Consider the following 19,946-nt stretch of genomic DNA (forward strand, 5'->3'; position numbering starts at 1 on the left):
GGACCGGGCGAGGGTGTAGGGGAGGAGGAGCCCTCAGGACCCCTGGACTTTGGAGGTGCCGTACCCCACTTGGACCGCCAGCTTCCCGGCACGGGTGAACCCCATATTTTCCATCAAGTCGTGGCAGGCGAGAGCGGTGAAGCGGGACGGTCCACTGAGTACCCCTCCTCTCCAGGGGACATCCGGGGTTCGGGGTCCCACGGTACGTGGTACACCCCCAACCCTTACAGTTTTATTCCATACTGTGTCTATCTTGCTGCGCGAGGTCACGAATTTTGATTCACAGCTGGGTACGGCTAGCAAGACTGCTGAGGATCTGGCGGTAAAGTGCAGTGCTCCACCAGCGCCCCAAGATGGCACCGCACAAAAACAGAAGTTGCAACAAAAAGATGCCGGTACACAAATGGAGAAGCCATCGCCCGCAAATGGCACTGATGACAACAAGCCACACCCAGAAATTGGAACTGAGCCAAAGGGAAGACTATACCCAAGCCTAAAGGGACTGATGGCAAACAACGAGACGTCACCGAACAAGGCCACACCCACCTTTTGGTTGGCCTATCCTCCCGCCACCACCCTGCTAACGAAGAACAATCTGACATCACCAGACATAGTCACGCCCACTCCATGGCCGGACCATGCTCTGCCGCCAACCGCTCCACCTCCTACCACTCAGCCTCCACCATACCCAGAAGAGCTCAATGACGTGCCACTGACAAAAACTAAAAGTAAAGCTGGCGAAAAAGAGCTAATGACTTCAGCCTTGCCCATCACCTTATGCAAGCGTACTCAGGCGGGTGGTGTTGCACAAACTATCACCACCACTAGTCCCAGGACTCGGATGGAAATGAGTGAGCTCCACAAAGAAACAGAAATTCAACCTGATGAAACTCTTTTGGTCTGGTTAGGCCGTCTCATGGTAGCAGCAGGACACAAAACTCTTGATTCAGATGAAGCTATGCAACTCATTCAGAACACAGCCTGGAGCCGAGGGCTAGTTACTGATCCAGCCCCCGTGACGAGAAACGGACATTGGCCAATACCATTACCAGCCTTGGTAGTAGAAGTTCTCATGCGAAAATCACACATCTGGCATGAAGGCAGCCCCAACCAACCTAATGCCATCCAGTTGCTCCACGCCATAATCAGAATTTCTTATGCCATGTGGAACCCAAATCTACACCCTCTGAATCTAACACAAGTGCAGCAGGGTGCAGCATGGCCGCAACGTTATCTACATAACCCAAGTTGAGTTCCCTGACTCCAGGAAGCCATCTAAGCTGCAACTGACGTATACGGAGGTCCACAAGGACTTACTGCAAAATTAGTCCTCACACCAAGCCGGTCGTGCTGAGCCAGGCTCGCAGGTCAAGGGTGCACCGGCATATGGGGCCCAACACATACATACATACATACATAATGAGACTATAAGGCCCTCTCCATATATTACCCTTAAGGCATGATTAACAGAAAATCATGCCTTAAGTTGTAACCCAGCTACCCATTCAAGCAATTAATGGTGTGATATAACAAACCATAAGCTACAATGTTATTCCACAAAAAATGTGTAGTAACTTTGTAGCTTATTCTAATCATATCATTATTATATGTGTGGCCATGTGCTCCCCTGTGATAGCAATTGAGGAGCTCCCAGCCACAAAGGTGCACCATCTCCTGCCAACCCATAGCTACAAACCTCGCAATGATGACAGTGTTGTCAGCTGCAGGGCTTGCATCAGGGAGAATAGGGGCAGTGGAAAGAGCACTGCCCATTTCACAAGTCTCATGAGGTATGAAGCTCTCAGCAGCAGCAGTGTTCTCCATGCTGCCACCACTGTGAGCCTTGCAGCCTCCTTTGGCTCCAGGACTTGCAGCAGAGTCAGTGTAGGGAATACTGTCTCTACTATTAGCCCTGTCTAGCACCATGAGCTATAGGACTCACAGCCATGGGAACCAGTGCGGGGGGGCCCAGAATCATGAGCCCAGGCACCCCCTGCACCAGTGATAAGGCACAATGGGATCTAATGCATGATCCCACAATTGTGCCTTCTTCTATGCATGTGTGGTATGGTATTAGAGGCATAATTGTCTGGATTGTGCATTAGTTCTGATTGTGCCTTTAGCTGCACATGTAGAGGCAACCTAAGGTGCATTTCTACCCAGCCTTCTGGGCATCTAGCTGCTGTTCTATCTCAGGAGGTGTCCAAACATAACCTGGGAATCCCCATCTCAGGATAAATATTAGGGCTGTGCAAAGCTTCAGTAGCTAATTTGTTCAGAGGAGATTTGGCCCAATTCAGGGACCAAATCTCCAAATCCAAATCAAATTGGGAGAACAAGTAAAAACTCTGAATCAATTTGAAGCATCTGAATTGATTTGGAAAAAGATTTGGAAAAGATTTGGCTGATTCGGTGATTCAGCCATACCTAAACAGGCAGCTGACAGCTGCCTCCAGCTCGTAAGTCTGTTGGGGTTTGGGGAGGAAGGAGGGAGGGATTGGGGCTGGGGCTGGGGCTGGGACAAGCTGCCCAGCTGGGGTGCGGTGGCACGTTACTCAGGGAGGGCGTTGGGAGGGTATGGGATGCAGGTGTGACAGTGCTGGGAGCAGGGGCTCTGCCCTACTATCACTTGCCCAGCTGGGGTGGGGGGCAGGATGGGGATGCAGCTTGCTTCAGGTGGAAGGGGTCAAGCAGCAGCAGAATAAAGCCCCCACTCCTAGTACTGCTGCACCTGCATCCCACCCCGCCCCCCTGTGCCAGCTGACAAGCAGCAGAAGAGCTGAGACCCTGCTTCCAGCACTGATGTGGCCACAGCAGCACTGGGAGATGGGGCTATGCCCTGCTGCCTTCCAGAGCGAGCTGTGCCAGCATTGCACCTCCCCTGCCCCATTCCAGCTGGGCAAGCAGCAATAGGGCATAGCCTCCATGGCTCCCCCCACTAGGGCAGAGGCAAGCACAGCTTCAGAAGTCATGGGAAAAGCCCCCATGATTGCTCTGCCCAGCCCCATCCCCTGCCCAGCCCAATCTCCTGGCACTTAAAAATAAATAAATAAAAGCCCCACACTCACAGGCTCTGGCAGCAGTGACTGGGGCCTCTGAGGGCACATGGCAGATTCCCAACTGTTGGGATACCCCCCTCATGAAGGTCCCAGGGGTCACAGTGGAATGGGGTGGCAATTGGGAAACCGACGAACAGGTTGGGATTAACGGCGGTGGAGTTCTGAGCAGCACAGAGGCGTGTTGGTAAATAACAAGGTGGGTTTATTAACTTATGCTTTGTGGAGCATAGACACGGTGATTCTTCAGTTACAGTGATTAATGGACAAAAAACAAAGGGGTCTGTTGGCCCATGAGGCTCCCCAACAAGCCCTTGCTTTCTACCCCTGACGGGATAGGTGTGGCTGCCTGTTGGATAGTCTCAGGGCTTGTCAACAGCTCATCAGAAGGTTACAAACGCACGACAACTGTAACATGTCACAATGAAACACAGCCGAGATGCAACTAGCCGAAGTGAGTAGAGATGAACCGTAGTCAGTATGCAAAGCTGAGATCAAATGGAAGCCACGTAAGTAGAATGCCAGGATCAAGGGTCAAACCGTCAGGGCGATCAGAGGTCGAGGTAAGAATCAAAGTCGAAAGTCCAAAGCCAGGGAACCGGTACACAAAACACGACCAAGGATAAAGACGTATTGAGGATTCGCTATGGAGGAGACTAATAGGCTGCGTGGCCTTACTAAGGGGCAGTCACTGAGACCAACCTCCACCCTCAGTTTAGCTAGTCTCCCCCCTAGGGAGGGGCTCACTGATCTTTTAAAGCAGTCCTTCAACCAATTGGGCTGCGTGGTGGTCAGAACTTTCTAGAGGGGTTACCTCATTCCAATCAATTACTGAGCATGCTCAGCAGCAAGGTCTCTGTGGCAAGTGGGTCTGCGCTTTACTAAAAGTAGGTCAGGCTTGAGTGACAAGCCGGCAGGTCACACAGGGGGCACGTGCTAGGTCTGTTTCCATGGCGCATACTCAGCGGCTTCTGTATTATCAGCACATATGTATACAGAATTTTCCAAGATACCAACATGCAGCATGGGGCAGCGGGGATCGCCCCCCCCCCCACTTGACACCAATAGAGCAGGTGCTCCATGGTGTCGGTGCTGCACGGCTTGGCAGGGTGCTGCGCACTGCCTGGGAACTGGGGCAGCTCCAGCTGTCAGCCAGAGCCTGGCAGCACTCAAGCCCAGTGTCCCCAGCTCCCAGACGGTATACAGCACTCTGCCAAGCCGCACTGCACCTATACCATGGGACAGCTGCTGCATGGGTGTCAAGCAGGGGGATGATTCCCGCTGCCCCCTACTGACCCACACTGTACAGGGGGGCTCTGCCATGAGCACCCAGAGGCCTCAATTGCTGCTGCTGCAGCTGGTGACGACGGGGCTTTTTTTTTTTTTTTCAAGTGCTGGGACTAGGGCTGGAGCCAGGTGGGGGATGAGGCCAGGCAGGGCAACCATGCACACTTCTTCCATGGCTTTCTGTACCCAGGGAGAGGCAGGCACAGCCGAAGGAGCTGCCCAGCTATGCCTGCCTCTCCCCGGCATATCCGAATCACAAAATCGCTCCAAATCAGTGTCAAATCTTCCAAAACGGTTTCGGCTGAATCTATTCAGGATAGTGGTCCAAATCTCTGAATCGAATCACTGTCCTTCAAATTGGCCAAATCCAAATTAGAATTTAATACTTCCCTATTTTCACTGCCCTAATAAACATTTTCTATGGTTGTTTTAATACTGCACATTTGTATTCATATAGGTATTTCATACATAAGGGGTTCCATTAATGGAAGTAAAGGTTTATTCAAGTAAGTGAATTCAAATAAGTAGAGATTTGTTCAGGTTTTAGGATAAGGCCTTTAAAATGCAAGCTTTTTACACTGCAAGATAGCAGAAGATAAATAGTAGAGAGAACTCGTGGAATTTGACACTTCTATTTAACAAAGATCCCTAAATTATGCCAGTGTTTCTTTTTACCTAGATGGAAACCTCTATTTTCTTATCATTTGAAGGGAATCAAGGAAAGCAGCTCTCAAGAATAAATTCTAGTTTTGTCCTGGATGTGAACTACTCTCTCAGCAGACTAAAAAAGAAGTAAGTGTAAGAAGAAAGTGCCTTCTTTTATGATGGCAGAGATCATGTGAGGGTTGCAGGTGTGAGACAAAATAAATGTAAAAGGACTTCAAATTTATCCCAAAGTATATTTCTTTTGGGATGTGGATTTCGAGTAGAATATAAAATTAGCCTTTACAGATGGTTTCTAAAGAAGATTGCTTCGCTACAAAGTGGAATTGTAATGTGTGACAAAAAGAGGAGGGGTAAAGGACAAAGACCTCAAGCAGAGGACCAGAAGAAGGGATAAACTGATGAGAGAATTTGAAGAAGTAGGTTAGAAAGAGGACATTGTGTCAGCCTTTCATTGAACTGCACAATTTTGATACACTTTACACACTGCACGCAGATTGTACTCGAGCCCTTATCCACATAGAGAGACACAGCATGTGTTGTATCCTGTACTCTTATGTTTCTCTGAGGGAGATGTGATTTGGGGTCATTCGCTTTTGGCATAAGCAGGTGCAGCTCATTTGAAATAGTGGAGTTCATTGCGTGGTCATGACAGCATTAAACTTGGCCCTGAGTGTTTTCCAAAGCCAAAAGACAAAGTTTAGAGCAAGAATTAGCACTGACAATGCAGATTCTATGAAGAAAGTAAGGAGGATGTAACCTTTTTTGTATAGAATCCCTCCTTGTGTCACTAAGAAATAATTTATCAAATGTTAAACATGATACATCCAGGCAAAGTAACAGTAAACTTTTTGGTAAAAAATAAAAATGCTTTTTAAAGGCATTGGAAGAAGCAGCTCATTTTCCTTCCAGATAAATTAAGCTGCTTGCTTGACTGAATGTACCCGTTCCTTCCTGACATAACCATGATTTCAGCTCATCAGAAACAGCAGAAACATGACTACAGTATTATCACACATTCCAATTACAGCAGATGCAATGGTCTGGAAGCACAGACTATTCAATAACAATTGTACTGAGCTGTGAATGTGGACTGTGTTGGGGGGGGCGGGTTGGGCAGAGGTTTTATGCCAAGGTGTAATAACTACTATGGAAAACATGGTATATTTGGGGACCATGTCAGGTTTGCTAACTGATACACTGGTGAACTGTACATGCCAGAATCTTATGTGATAAATAGGGGCAGGCTAGTGAGGTAACCCCTAGAATGTGTAAGATGCTTTGACCTGAAATGCTTTTATTCTGAATAGCACTTTAGTTTGAAGGCAAGCTGGTTAGTGGTCAACATTGTTACAGTCCCGTTAACATTGTTAAAGGTTAGTTCAGTACCTGCAGTTTTACTCTAAGTCTTGTGAAATTGATGGCAGTGAATTGAAAGTGCACTTCATCCTCAAAACACTGCACGGGATGAAAGCATATGTGAAAGTGATTGTTAGAAGTTTGGCGCACAAAGTGAGGTGCCCTTGAGGAGACCACAAAAAGTTGTGAGATGCTACTGAGTTCTCAAAAATATACATATAACTAGGCATGTGTGAAATATTTACAGTGAGTGCTGAATTAACTTGAACCTCAGATATGAACTGACATGAACTTAACTGGTAGGTTTTTGAGCAATGCAGGGACCCTACAGGAAACAGAAATTTGGGCGGTGATAATTTTTTCCTCCCTATATGAAACATAAGCCATGGCAAGTGATAAGCGAGGTAGAGTGAATTTGAATTTTGAGGAGCAAATATGTAAAGTCAATTACTTATTTATTAGTTTTTAAGAATACTAAGACAAAAAGCCTGAAAGAGTATTAGTGGTGGGTTTAATAGAGTGAAAGAGGACAAGGATATTAATACAAATAAACCGTTTGCCTTCTTTGCAATCCTTAAACACAAAGATGTTGCGGAAGGGAAAGAGGGAGCAAATAACTATGGGATTATGGAGTATAGAAGACCTTTCCAGATGTTAAATTTGTCTCAAAATGAAAAAAGTTCCTATGCGAATCAGGAACTTTGTTGTTTGATTTGCTGTTTTCATGGCAGATTGGACATTCGTTTTCTCAGGGCAAATTTCTTTAGCATCCAGAATGTCACCATTTGCTGCAAGAAATTTGCACATATCCTATAGAAAAAAATTAATATCTGAATGGCCGTCTAGGTGTTGGTACAGTATTTATGAGGCCACAGTGTTGGTTGACCTAGTTAAGTGCCAGTGTAATACAAATAATGTGCATGCATTTGCTTGCATCCCATCACTACAGTTTCATAAGGAACCAAACAAACTTGATAGACTTTTTAGATTAATTATAAACTCTGTACATGAAAGGAATACAGGAAATATAATGTATCAGATTAAAAAGTATCCATTCATATATGAAATAGTTGATTTGCACGTACATACCATATTTACCCAAATCCAAGACAACTCTGAATTTAGGGTGACCCCCCAGCAAGATTCTGTATATGGAAATTTATTACTCTTTTTCATGTATGGAACCTAATTATTGAAGGGTTATCTTAAATTAATCCCCCATGCTGCTGCAGTTGAGAAAGCAGTGGTGGGAGGACAGGTTCTGGGTAAGCCACTAAAAGAAGGTTATAGTGGGCAGGCAGTGGAGAGGACAGGTAGTGAGGGGAGAGGTAGGGGTGGGCAGATAGTGAGGGGAGAGACAGTGACATGGAGGCATCAGGCAGCCTGACCCCTGCTTCTTGCTTCCTGTGGCAGGGCTATCCCTAGCAGTCAGTATTAGTGTCCCTAGTGGCCTGGGTCATGGCCAAAGCCAAAACTGCAACAGCCACCTGCATCCCTGCATTTGGATTGTACTCAAATCCAAAATGAGGGACTATTTCCCTAATGTTAAATGAGGAAATAAACCTCATCTTGGATTTTAGTAAATATGGTACTAAATATCTAAATTAAGTCCACATATGGTATGCAAGTTTTTAAAACCTTAGCCAGTATATTTATTTCTCTTAGAAAAAATCATTTGAAAAATTATGATTAAATGGCTAGCACAAAAATAATATATATCTGAAAACATACATAAAACAATTGGGATTACATGAATATCAAAATGGTCTGAGTTGTCAGCTGTCATATTAGAGCTTAATCCTACATCCAGGGAAGCCTTTGCTAAAACTCCTCCTGACTTCAGCAGTGCAAAATTAGGCACTGTGGTTGGGTACCACATAAGCAGAGGCATGCCCTTTTCAGCAGCACAAATTTGTGCCACTACCTTGTGCCACAATGCACGCCCCTGCCCTGCCCATGTGCTTTGCAGTGGGATACATTGTCCTCCTGCTCCACATGCTGCAGAGAGGGCTGACTGGGCACAGGGTGCCTCTGCAGGAGCTAGCTAGCCATCCCCTGTGCTGAACCACCCTGCATCCCAGCCAGTCAGGGAGCAGTACATGGAGATGGGGGAGTCTGCCTGCTCCCCCATCTCCGCATGCTGCATAGCCCCTGCACTGAGGCACACTGTGCCCCAGCCAGCCGCTCCCAACCTGCCTGGGGTACGGTGTGCCTTGAGAGAGGGTTGCAGGCAACCCTGAACTGGCTACTCTCCTGTCTCCATGTGCCTCAGCACTGGGACTCCATGTGCTTCAGGGCAAGGACTCCACAGCAGAGCCCCCATGCTGAGACATGTGGAAATGGGAGCAGCCAGCCCAGGGCTGCCTGCTCCCTGATATTGAGGCACCCCATGCCCCAGACAACCAGGGAGCAGCTAGCTGGGGTGCAGGGTGCCTAAGCATGGGGACTCCACAGCATGCAGAGATGGTACAGCAAGCAGCCCTGGGCTACCTATTCTCCCATCTCTGCATTTGTCCTGGCACCCAACACTTTGGCATAGCTTGCACCAGTTTTTTCCATGTTTTTTTTCCTACTAGGAAATCCTGGTAGAAAATTTTGCCCCAGTGCTGCAAATTAGCAGTGCCACACTCTGGTTTACACATTCAAACCTTCAAAGAGGTTTGAAGCATCACAAACCACACATGCCCAAATGTCTGGATCCAGCCCTTAGCATCTTTATCGATGATCTGGAAGAGATAGCAAATGCCAATAAAGTTTAGAAATAGTAACAATGTGAAGAAATCTAGAAATGCCAGCAAAGACAAAGATGATAACCACAAAGACTGGTGGAAAAGAAAGAAGTAGGAAGTAACAAGAACATAAGTTTAGGTACTTGGGAAAAATAAACCCAAATGCAATTGATGGCAGGGAAGAAGAGGAGGAAAAGAATAACCTTACAGAGACACAGACTGACTGTGGACAGAACATCTGGCTGAATAACAAAAATATTAATTTGGAAATAATTATTCCACAAGAAAATGTCATCATTTGCAAGTATTATTATTCTAAATTAATTATTCAATCTGCTGTAATGGATGGAAGATTAAATTGGACTTTGTTGCTATGTCACAAAGCAAAAATGCTCAATTATGTTTAGGGCTGTATACATAGTCCACACATTGCAGAGCTAATAGTTTCTCTTTGTATAGTACTGCAACATCACCTGGAAAGCTGCCTTCAGTACTTAGTACTATATTACCTGTAAACTAAATGGAGAAAGTTCAGGGAAGAACAATAATAATTTACCAGGGGGTTGGCAGAATTAACTTATAAAAAGAAGTGAAGAGGTAAGGAAATGATCCAGTCATTGCCCACTGAGGTCAGGAGCTCCCAAGAGCTTACTTAGGAGTGACGCATTTTTAAGACTGTCAGTAACAAGGATTGATGGGAATGCAGAAAGGCAGAATAGGCAGAAGAGTATAATTGCAAGTAATGAAATGAATGAAATGAAGAAAAGAAAGTTTCAAAACCCTTGCTTCCTTTCTTTCTTACATGCATTTATAAGAAAAACAAGGATAACTAAAACAAAACTATTTGAAATTCAGAATAATGAAGCTTGCATTTGATTTTACTAATGATTACTCAGAAGAGTACAAAAAGAGTTAAAACCTCCAATCTATCTGTAACTCTCTGTATAATTCCTCTGAATTTCAATACATGCAGCCCCATATATTGCATTAGACTGAATGCAGACTAGCAAAACAGCATATGTGTGAGATACTCTTGTGGGTGTATTTCTGTTTCATGACTTCTTGACATAGTTCCATGTGTGTCTGTAGGTGTGGTGTGCAGCTTGGGATAAGAGTTTTCCTTTCATTTACAATGGCATTACTTTTGCAAGTACAGTGCTGCATCACTAATATTTGAAGATGATTCACTGAATTAAATTGTTCAGGACTAGAACAAGGTTTAAAAGCATGCTTGTGGAATTTTAAATTGCAAAAAGGTCACATTATAATTATTGCCTTGTGTGAGCAATCACCATATGTAGAACAACTGTACTGGGGTTGAATTATTCTTATGTGAATATGAAAAAGGTATGTTAGGATTTTTTCATTGGAAATATTTTTTCATTGGAAATATGCATGTGGATTTGAAAAAAAAACCCATACTATTCTCCTCACCTAAATATAGGCTGACAGTGATTACCTCAAGAGCCTATGAAGTCATAGGCATGTTTAGATGTACATGTATGTCAGTGCAACTTACATTGTTTTTGTATACTGACCTAAAGTACAATGGGATCAGGAACAAGAAAAGTGCAATTATCCTGGAATAATTCTTGTAATAAGTGACTGTTATAGTGCCTTACCACTAGGCAGTGGGGAAGCAAATAATGTCTTTGGGAAATGGCTGTTTGTCTTTGGGAAATGGCTCCCCCCAGGATAGGTGCAGACAAATGAAATCTATGCAGGTGTAATTTACAATCATATAATTTTACCCTTTATTTTTCTGGGGTAATTCCCCACTGGATTGATTTTTTTTTCTGGTTTAGGGATTTGCATCGTCTGTCCACTACTTCCTTACAGTGCCTAAGACACAAGAGTGAATGTGACATCTGTCCATGTTCTAAGGGAAGTAAACCAGGTCCACAGTTCCACAGATCGGAGTCTCTCTCCTAGCTGTAGTAACATTTCATGATAGATATCTATGCTTTTGCTAATAGCCCTAATATGTTATTCTCAAAAGGAGTGTTATGAAACATACAGATTTTTCACTCAGAAAATGTCACCTTTAACTAAAGCATATCCACAAGGCAGAAGGTTAAGACAGTTATGTAGAGGGGGCAATGAATCACATTTATTCACTTCTGTCTCTGCAGAAGCCTCCTATAACTTTGCTTTGTAGATGGCAGATCTATCACCATGGAATAATGGGAGTACAGGCATATGAGGAAGACTAAACGTCTCTCTCAAGCACAAAACAAGAGGAAGGTTATTCTAAACCGAGGCAGATTGAGATGAATACACATTGTTTATTGCAGAAAAAATATAAAATGGAAGTTAGTGAAAATCACTCAGTCTAAATGAGCTTCCATCCCATGAAAACAACAAATAATACAGACCAACAAACAATCCAGGCAGGAGCCAGGAGGAACACGTTTCACCTTTTGCTGCGGACAAAACTATAGTCCCATCACCATAAAAGGTATTAGTCCTTCCAGATGTGTTAGATGCAGCACGTCCATTAAAAAGAACGTAGTAATGAGAGACTGGAAGGGGGCTTGTGGGCTTTCAAGTCCAGTCCTTATGAGCTCTTTAAAATTCTCCCAACACTGAATGATGGAAAGATGTAAAATGCATTCCTAAATAGCATCCTCATGTGTTTACTTGGCATGTACAGCAATCGGGTACAGCAAGTCTGGCTCAAGAAAAGTGTGGCCGCATCTACTGTGTGACACTTAATTCATCATACAGTAACCACTACTACTTTTAGAATCAGCAGTAGTGTCAGGCAGTAAACCTGGGAAAGTACATAGATCTTTCAAGGGTCAACAGCTGAAGAAGCTGACTTAAAGCAGACAGGATCCCTGGAAATTTTTCATGTCCTAACACTTTGCCTGAATTTTGCAGTCAACAAGCTGAATTTTACAGGCCATTAGTCTATATGTGGATTATTGCCCTTGGGTATTTTGGAAATGAAAAACACTTTCATTTAGAAATGTTCTTTTCTGTGCAATTAAAATTTCATAAAGATATTTAGGCACATCAGTTTAGGACATGTGCTTAGTAACTGAATCACCATAAAAGCCCTTAATATTGCCTCTGGAACAGTTACTCTCTGGGATTTATAATCCACAAAATGAAAAGAATTGAGACAATAGATGGGAGCTGTTATTGTCCATCACAGTAAAATGTGTTTTTGTAATTAGCATGTTTATCAAAATCTGTATACTCAATAGCCTCTGAAAACTATTGTTTAAATCATATATATAACAAAATTCATATTTAACCAGTTGAATAGTAGGCTTTTAGAAATGCCTCAACATAAATTCATCCAGTCTGAATCACTTATTGTCTGTCGACTAGTGAGCCTAGAATGGCTGCCATTGAATGTTTGTTTTGAACCTTTCGTAATTTTTTAAATATACAAAATGTACTTTAGTTTTAAACAAAGAGGACAATTGCAGGCAAAGCATCCCAGCAATCTAAACTGCAAGAGTAAAAGCATTCAAATTTCAATATGCAACTCACAAGATCCTTTCGATTTTGAATTTGCTGGGTTTAGCCAGAATACAACAAAGCCTAAATGCTTTTTGAATGCAGGTTTTTGTCTAGATCAGTTTTCTGATTGGATCAAGATAAATGCTGCTTAAATTCAGGTGTGTTTTATGTCGAAAAAAATCTGCCCCATACAAGTGTGAAGGTAGATTTTTATTTTTAAACAATTCCTAAACTTTTAGGGATTGTTGTTTCATTTACATGTCTTTTGGAAATGACACTGCTTATTTAGCAATGATGCTTTCAAAGGTATGTTTTATTTCTTAGCAATTACTTCTGACTTGTGTTTTCTTGACTCTCTCAGACTATAGTTTAATATTTTGAAGAAAGGGTAATGCCGTTGATTTGCTGTATCATAAGAAGATGTTTATGTACGTGTGACTGCGCAAACACATACAGAATTAAAACCTTCCTTTGAAATTTGATCTTCTCTTGAAGGTAACTCAGTGGGTGCATCTACATGAGACACTACATTGCCATAGAGATGACCTATAGTGATGTAACTCATCACTACAACAACAGCGTCAGTAGGCACGAACCATGATGCCAACACTACTGTGCAGTAGCAACAAGCTACTGCATGGTGGCTCATTATTACTGTTCAGTAGGGTCAGAAGCAACCCATGTGCTGCTGGCTAAGGGTCTGGCTAAGGTCAGAAATGATCCATGCTAAAGCAAGTAGTAAATTACTGTGCAGTAACACAGCAGTCAAGTGCACATGTAGACACTCCCACTATGTCCTTTTTTTTAAACCTATCCTGGGCTTCTCCTATGACTTCCTTTGGCAATAATTGTGAACACTTGGCTTTAATGGCACTCCATTTCCAAAATGAACTGTCAGGTGAAAAAGAAATTATGTAACATGCTTTAACACCAGACATATCTATGAAGAATCAGAGTTTAATATATACTATTAAATCAGTCATGACTGGTCATGACATTTAATCACTTGAAGATTTTGAAATCTTTTAGTTCACTGAAATTTAAAATTATAATATTAGCTGGAAAGCAACACAGAATTAATTTTAATAGATCCTGGAAAAAATGATGGAAAAGGAGTTTTAAGAAGGCTTGGTTTTACTTGTTTTCATTGTATAGGAAATTTCCAGGTATAGATTTCTGTGTAGATACACAGACACATACCATGCACTACACTAGAGACTCTGATTCATTTCCTACATCGGTTGGTCAGTTCTTGAGATAACAGTGTCTATGACCTTTGTGTGGGTGACAACATCCTAGGCACCTGAAAGTGGTTTGTTTTGCTCAAGGGCAATTCTGTCTAGGTGTATCATTGACAAGAGTCCAAATGAGTACTCCTTCACCTGAGGAATAATAACTGTAATGTAGTGTGTGGAGATGTGGATTCCAGATTAGGGAACAGATCTAAGGAGGAGACTGATCACACAGAGAGAATCTAGACAGACGTTAGGTAGAGATTTACTAGAGAGAAAGAGAAGGGAAGAAACCTAATGGGGGAATCCACTGCTCTAGTTTTATACTTGTATTTTTATTTGATTGCATTATTTTATCAGTGCTTTCATATTAAAAGAGATCCAATGTAGGTATTCAGGAGGAAAGAATAAACACAGATCCATGGGGGAGGGCTCAGGAAAGAATGCATCAACTCTTCTTTGAGTCTGCCTAAATGCATTTTATACAGGGGAGAAGAAAAATTACCCAGAATATTCACCCAGAAAGGGTTTTCTTTTTAAACTAAGGAGAGCTAAGAGTTTACGAATTTTTTTTGAGTAACAGGAAATGCTTTTCTAATTCTGTAAATATTGTTGAGAGAAAAATATTTGAAGAAAATATATTATGTATCTGTAGTACCTGCTTCATTTCAGGAAGAATGAATACCTTTAAGGAAGCACAGAATGTGGCTCCAGTATATAGATTCTGATGAAATGCTAGATTTAAGTCAGATCAACATGCCAAAACACAAGTTGGTCCGGTCCTGATAAAAGTCCACTGTAATGGAAGGTCTGGAGGGGGAAGTTTTGATGTCAAACATATGACAAGCACCCTTGTGTCAGGAAATCACAGGAGACAAAAACAAACTGTGCAGCAGTGATCAGGGAAAGGACCTTGCCAACATAGGTGGGTCAGATATTGATTTAGCTCTTTATTGCTCACTTTCACAGTTATGCTGCTGTGAAATCTAGCTGTAACCTCTTCTAAGTACTCACCTCCTCATCCCCCTGCCCATCACCCATGTAAGAGAAATTCCAAGAGAACATGGTGACAATATGTCATACTCCCTGTTTGGGGGTGACACTACCTACAGTAGGTCTGGTTGATGAACATCAACCAGGATGATAAATTGGCAGATTAGATAAGGTAAATTGGTGTTTTAAAATAAAGGAAGGAAAATGCTGTCCTAGGCTTTGACCAAACTAGAAAGAATGGTGGGGAAAGCATCCATCTTTGACAATCCTGTGATCTCTACCACAGCTCATTGATGGGTCTTGAGACAACTTAAGAGTCCAATCCTTGAGACAGATCCATCCACAGAAGTTTCAGGTCTTTCTACATGGGAAAGTAGGTTGCAGAGTAGGATTTTTCTCCTTTTCCTTCCTCCATTCTCTCTTCTCTGACTCATCTGTTTTACTTCAAAATGGGTTCCTGCTTGCTTGAGGTTGTGGCACCATTGGAGTCTGCCAGCAGCCAGCCCCCCAACTCTTGATGATGGCATCTGGGCGGGAGGTTGAGGTATGCTTTCAATGTGTTTTGAAACATTTCCTCTGCCCACTGCAAGATCTCAGGCAATTACTAAGTTGGGAGTAGAGCACTTGATTTGGGAGTCAAGTCAGACATCTGCATACAGGGCACCTATACACATGACAGAGCCTTGATCCAATGCATTCTAATTAGCACACATCAGAGCAGACTTGATTAATTGAGTCTGCTGCGAGTCTGTTGGAACATGATAATTAGCACACTCCAGCAACTCCATGTCATGTGTATTCATTGTCCCCACATTTCAAAATGGTGACAGGGGTACTTTAACTAAAATCTATTGAACAAACTTTAGTTAAATTGCCCTGCTGCTATTTTAAAGTAAGGGGCACTAAATACATGTGACACTGTGGGCACTTTAATTAGAGAAGCTGTCAGAGCAGCTCTAACTAAAGCACTCCCCTCCCATACCTCAGAGCATGTGTATAGACATCCATAATGTCAGATCCAGCAAAGCTGGTGCTTGAGGATCACACACTCAACACTGGTATCACTAGCTTCAGCAAGGATGCTGGTGTCTGTGCAATGATCTTCCCATTTGCTCTGGAGGATTTTTTGGAGGCATCATTGGTGAATGGAAATATAAAATTTAAACACTTTTCTTTAATAAACTTAATCATCAGCTTCATGATATCTACTTGTCTGATGCTAGTCTTATGAGCTAGGGACAGGCATTACATATAAACCAGTTTAAATGATCAGAAACTGATTTAAACCTGTAACAAAACAGATGTTCGGTGCACATAAACCAGTTTGAGAATGGCTGAAACTGGTTTGAGATAAACCTGGTAAAATGTAATATCAGACTTAACTGATTTGGCTCAAACTAGTTTATGCAATGTCCATCCCAGCCCCTTGCTGGTTTAAATTAAATCAGACTCCCCCAGAATCCCGGCATGCTCTCTGAGCTGGGCAGGGCTCTCTGCTCCACAGCAGGGCTGGCCCCTCCTCTCTGCTCCCTGGCCACAGCTCCAGAGACTGTGGGCTGCTCCCCACTCCCCTCACCACTCCCTGCTAAACAGGAATTCCCCACTCCCCTCTGCCTTGCCAAGAGATGTCTGTGCATTAGCTAGCAGATCACATGCTGGCTATAGTCTGTGCTGAATCAACAAATAGAATCAACAGGCAGAATAAACAAGTAGCTGGTAATGTCCCTCTGTTGATTTCTTAATTGGGTAATAAAAACTGTTATCAATTCCCTGCTGAGCTAATCATAGCTCCTGGCAGAGCCTGGCCCTGCCTCTCTCAGCTCCATGCTCTGGAATGAAGGGAGGGCTGCTTTAGCCTCCTCCCCGCCCCCCAGCTTCTAGCCTGAGCCACTACAGGCATGTGACTGCATTTTTTGGGATGTCTCTCCCGTTACAAAACTGATTTAGCCTAGCCAGGTTAGACTAACCTGCAACGATTGAATCAATTCAGGCTCCGGGTTTTTGAATGTCTGCCCCTAGCCATGCTGATGTACTTATCTGTTTGATTAGCCTATTATTAACCTTTCTCAAAATAAAACTTCCTAGTGCAGCTAATGCAACATATAAGTTTGAGATAGCCTCTTTTTAAGTACATTTTATCTGCTTATTTCATTGGATTGCATTTTCTGACATGATGTGCCAAAATATACTGTAAATACACCCTTCATTGTACTGGTCTTTATCCATTAGCATGCTAGTCTGCCAGCCTGCTGAGCTATCACACAAGCCCCTACTATGAAGATTTTGAAATTATACATATCTGACAATAAAACAGCATTTTATTCCTATTACATGGAACCTTAAATATACACATTACTTACACTAACCCATCATTTATTAAGGTTGTTGAACTGCTGGTGAGCCAGTTAGCCCACTTAGGTGCAATAGGTAGGCAGACAGACTTAGATAACCATAAATCCGGTTATTAGATTTAGATTTAACGGTTTAGATTAAAATTAAGGTATATTCTGATCTTCAGAAAATTCAGCAGTTCACTAGCTGCATGATGTCTCACACAGAATACATGAAAAGACTTGCATTTTAAAGATAATATTTAGCTATTTGTGAATTTGGGTTTAAATAGCAACTTCAATCAACATCATTCTAAGGCCTCAGATTAGGATGAATAGCAGTGATCTCTCAGAATACAGAGTAATCCTTTATTCTGAATTCAGGAAGTATGTCCAAAGTGATAGTATCTGATGTTCCAGCAAAATCCTAAAGGTTTTCTGGCAACTATTTTACAGGTATCAAATAAGCATGAATTAAAAATAAGTATGCTTTTGTTTTTAAAGTTTGCTACACAACATCAACAAATGTATGTTTCTCAGAGTGACAGATTCTATCTAGTAATTTATTTTTCTGAATGATTGGTTCAAGAAACACTGAATAAATGTCACTAGTATTCACTCCAATCTAAAGTGCAGTGTCAATAGTGTCTGTGTTCATTTGATATTTCAGTTCAACCTAAGCACTGTTAATTATACCTGAATACTTGCTACATTGGACTCTGTGTTTACTAGGTACACACAGGAATACTTACTACTCTGTCAATCACAAACATTCCAGAATTATGGGTCATCAGCCACCTCTACATCATATTTTTCCTAAACAAAATGTTTGAGGTTGTTCTAGTTGGCTTTTGATTTTGAGTCCTTCCATGATCAACATAAGGATCGTATTTTCTCAATATATTCTTATGGCAAGGAAAAAATAATTCTGTGATAAATGCAATCTGAGATTATCTCATGCCTCAGGTATGAGGCTTTAAAGGAAACATTAGGTACTGGAAGATTTTTATAATAAAACTATGAGAATTGAAAACAATAGAATAAAATGCAGGTGCTTTCAGTCCTGATCTAGCACTTGAGCTACCCAATTCATAGATGCTAGGGTCAGAAGGGACCTCAACAGATCATCAAGTCTGACCCCCTGCCTAGGCAGTAAAGAGTGCTTGGGTCAGATGACCCTAGCCAGATGCCTACCCCGCCTTCTCTTAAAGACCCCCAAGGAGGGAAGAGCACCACCTCCCTGGGAAGCCCATTCCAATTTTTGGCCACCCATTCCATGAAGAAGTTTTTCCTGATATCAAGAAGTTTTTCCTGTGGAGGCTTATGATACATGGAAGGATGGTCTAGTATTTAGTTCAGTAATCTGAATTTAGGAAATATAAAATTAAGTCCCTGATTTGAAAAAGACATCATGTAGCATTAGGAAACTCACATAGCCTCTCTTTCACAGGTTAATAGTACTTTTTTTACTACAAAGGGGGCCTGCCAGCCTAGGACTGCTCCAGCCCAGCTTTACATGCTACAGAGAGGCTGGGTGGGGCACAAAGGTGCTTCAGTGTGAGGCTAACCGCCAAGCATCCCCCACACTGAAGCACCCTCATGCCCCAGCCAGCCCCATCAGTGTCTACACGTTCATTGCTGTGGACTAAGGCTAGGGGCAGACATTCAAAAAGCCTGAGCCTGAAATGATTCAATCTCTGCTGGTTAGTCTAACCTGCCTAGGTTGAACCAGTTTGCAACTGCACAGTCATTCCCTCTGGACTGAAGAAATGCTGGCATAGCCTGCAGTGACTCAAGCTAGAAGCCAGGGGATGCTAGAGCTGCCCTCCCTCCCATTCTACAGTGTTGAGATTGGGGGGGAGGGCGGGGAGAAGTGGCCAGGCCCTGGCAGGATACTCTGATTAGGAAGGAGTGTAAACTCCCACCCTGCCTGCAATCCCACTCTTATCTCTGCTTGGTACTCAAGGGACAGGAGTGTTGCCATACCTGGGCTGGCACTTTGAGGCAAAGTGGGTGTGTGCAGTGCATGCCACTGATACTGAGCTTTTCAGTCTCCCTCTCCCTGCTTCTTCATACTGTCTGCAAACCTAATAGGTGAGGGAGCCACCAGGGGCTGATAACACTGCATTTATCAGTCCATCAGCAAAACAAAAGCCTCTCTCATTAGCTCAAGCTCTTCTTAAACACCTTTTTCCAAGGAAGGACCAGAGGGCCATTACTAGATGACCTGTTGATTACCTCCAAAAAGTCCTAAGCAGACAATGTTCTGTCTGTCTATCCCAGTGAAACTGGACACACACACACCTCTCAGCATTCGCTAATGTACCACATGCCTAGGGTCCATGGGGATAGGTTCCATGCTGTGAGAGATGAGAAGGAGGGAAGGGGATCGCTGCTTCAGCAGAGTTGGGGGTGGACCAGGGAGAAGGCAGGGCTCCACTGCAGCTCCAGCTAGGGAGAAGAGGAGAAGGGACATCCCTATTCTCTGGAGCAGACAGCAAAGCCCAGGGCTGCAAATCATCTGGGATGCTGGGGGACTCTGGTTTAACTTAAACCAGGAAGGGGTTTGGGACTGATATCGCATAAACCAGTTTTACCCAAATCAGTTAAATCTAATACTACATTCAGCTAGGTTTATCTTAAACCAGTTTCAGCTATTTTGAAACTGGTTTATATGCACTGAACTTATGTTCTGTTACAGGTTTAAACATTTTGGATTACTTAATCCATTTTATGTGTAATGTCTGTCTGTAGCCTAAGTAAATGCCACCATGAAAATATTTGCATTCAAAATTATTATCCTATGGTGGCATTTATTAGTTT

The 19,946-nt window shown here is 42.9% G+C and overlaps 1 long non-coding RNA gene across 1 annotated transcript in view; it reads right to left on the reverse strand.

Annotated features, from left to right (window-relative positions):
• Nucleotides 1–15,798, reverse strand: part of LOC109305838 — an 18,508-nt gene extending 2,710 nt beyond the window's left edge. Inside the window, exons 1-3 of the long non-coding RNA XR_002099729.1 lie at nt 15,711–15,798; nt 2,305–2,309; nt 935–940 (exon numbers count right to left, since the gene is read on the reverse strand). This is a non-coding gene — a long non-coding RNA (uncharacterized LOC109305838). The remainder of the gene's footprint in view (nt 1–934; nt 941–2,304; nt 2,310–15,710) is intronic.
• Between the last annotated feature and the right edge of the window lie 4,148 nt (nt 15,799–19,946).

Source organism: Crocodylus porosus, unplaced genomic scaffold, assembly GCF_001723895.1.
Source record: "Crocodylus porosus isolate Cpor-Errol unplaced genomic scaffold, CroPor_comp1, whole genome shotgun sequence".
Taxonomy (NCBI): domain Eukaryota; kingdom Metazoa; phylum Chordata; order Crocodylia; family Crocodylidae; genus Crocodylus; species Crocodylus porosus.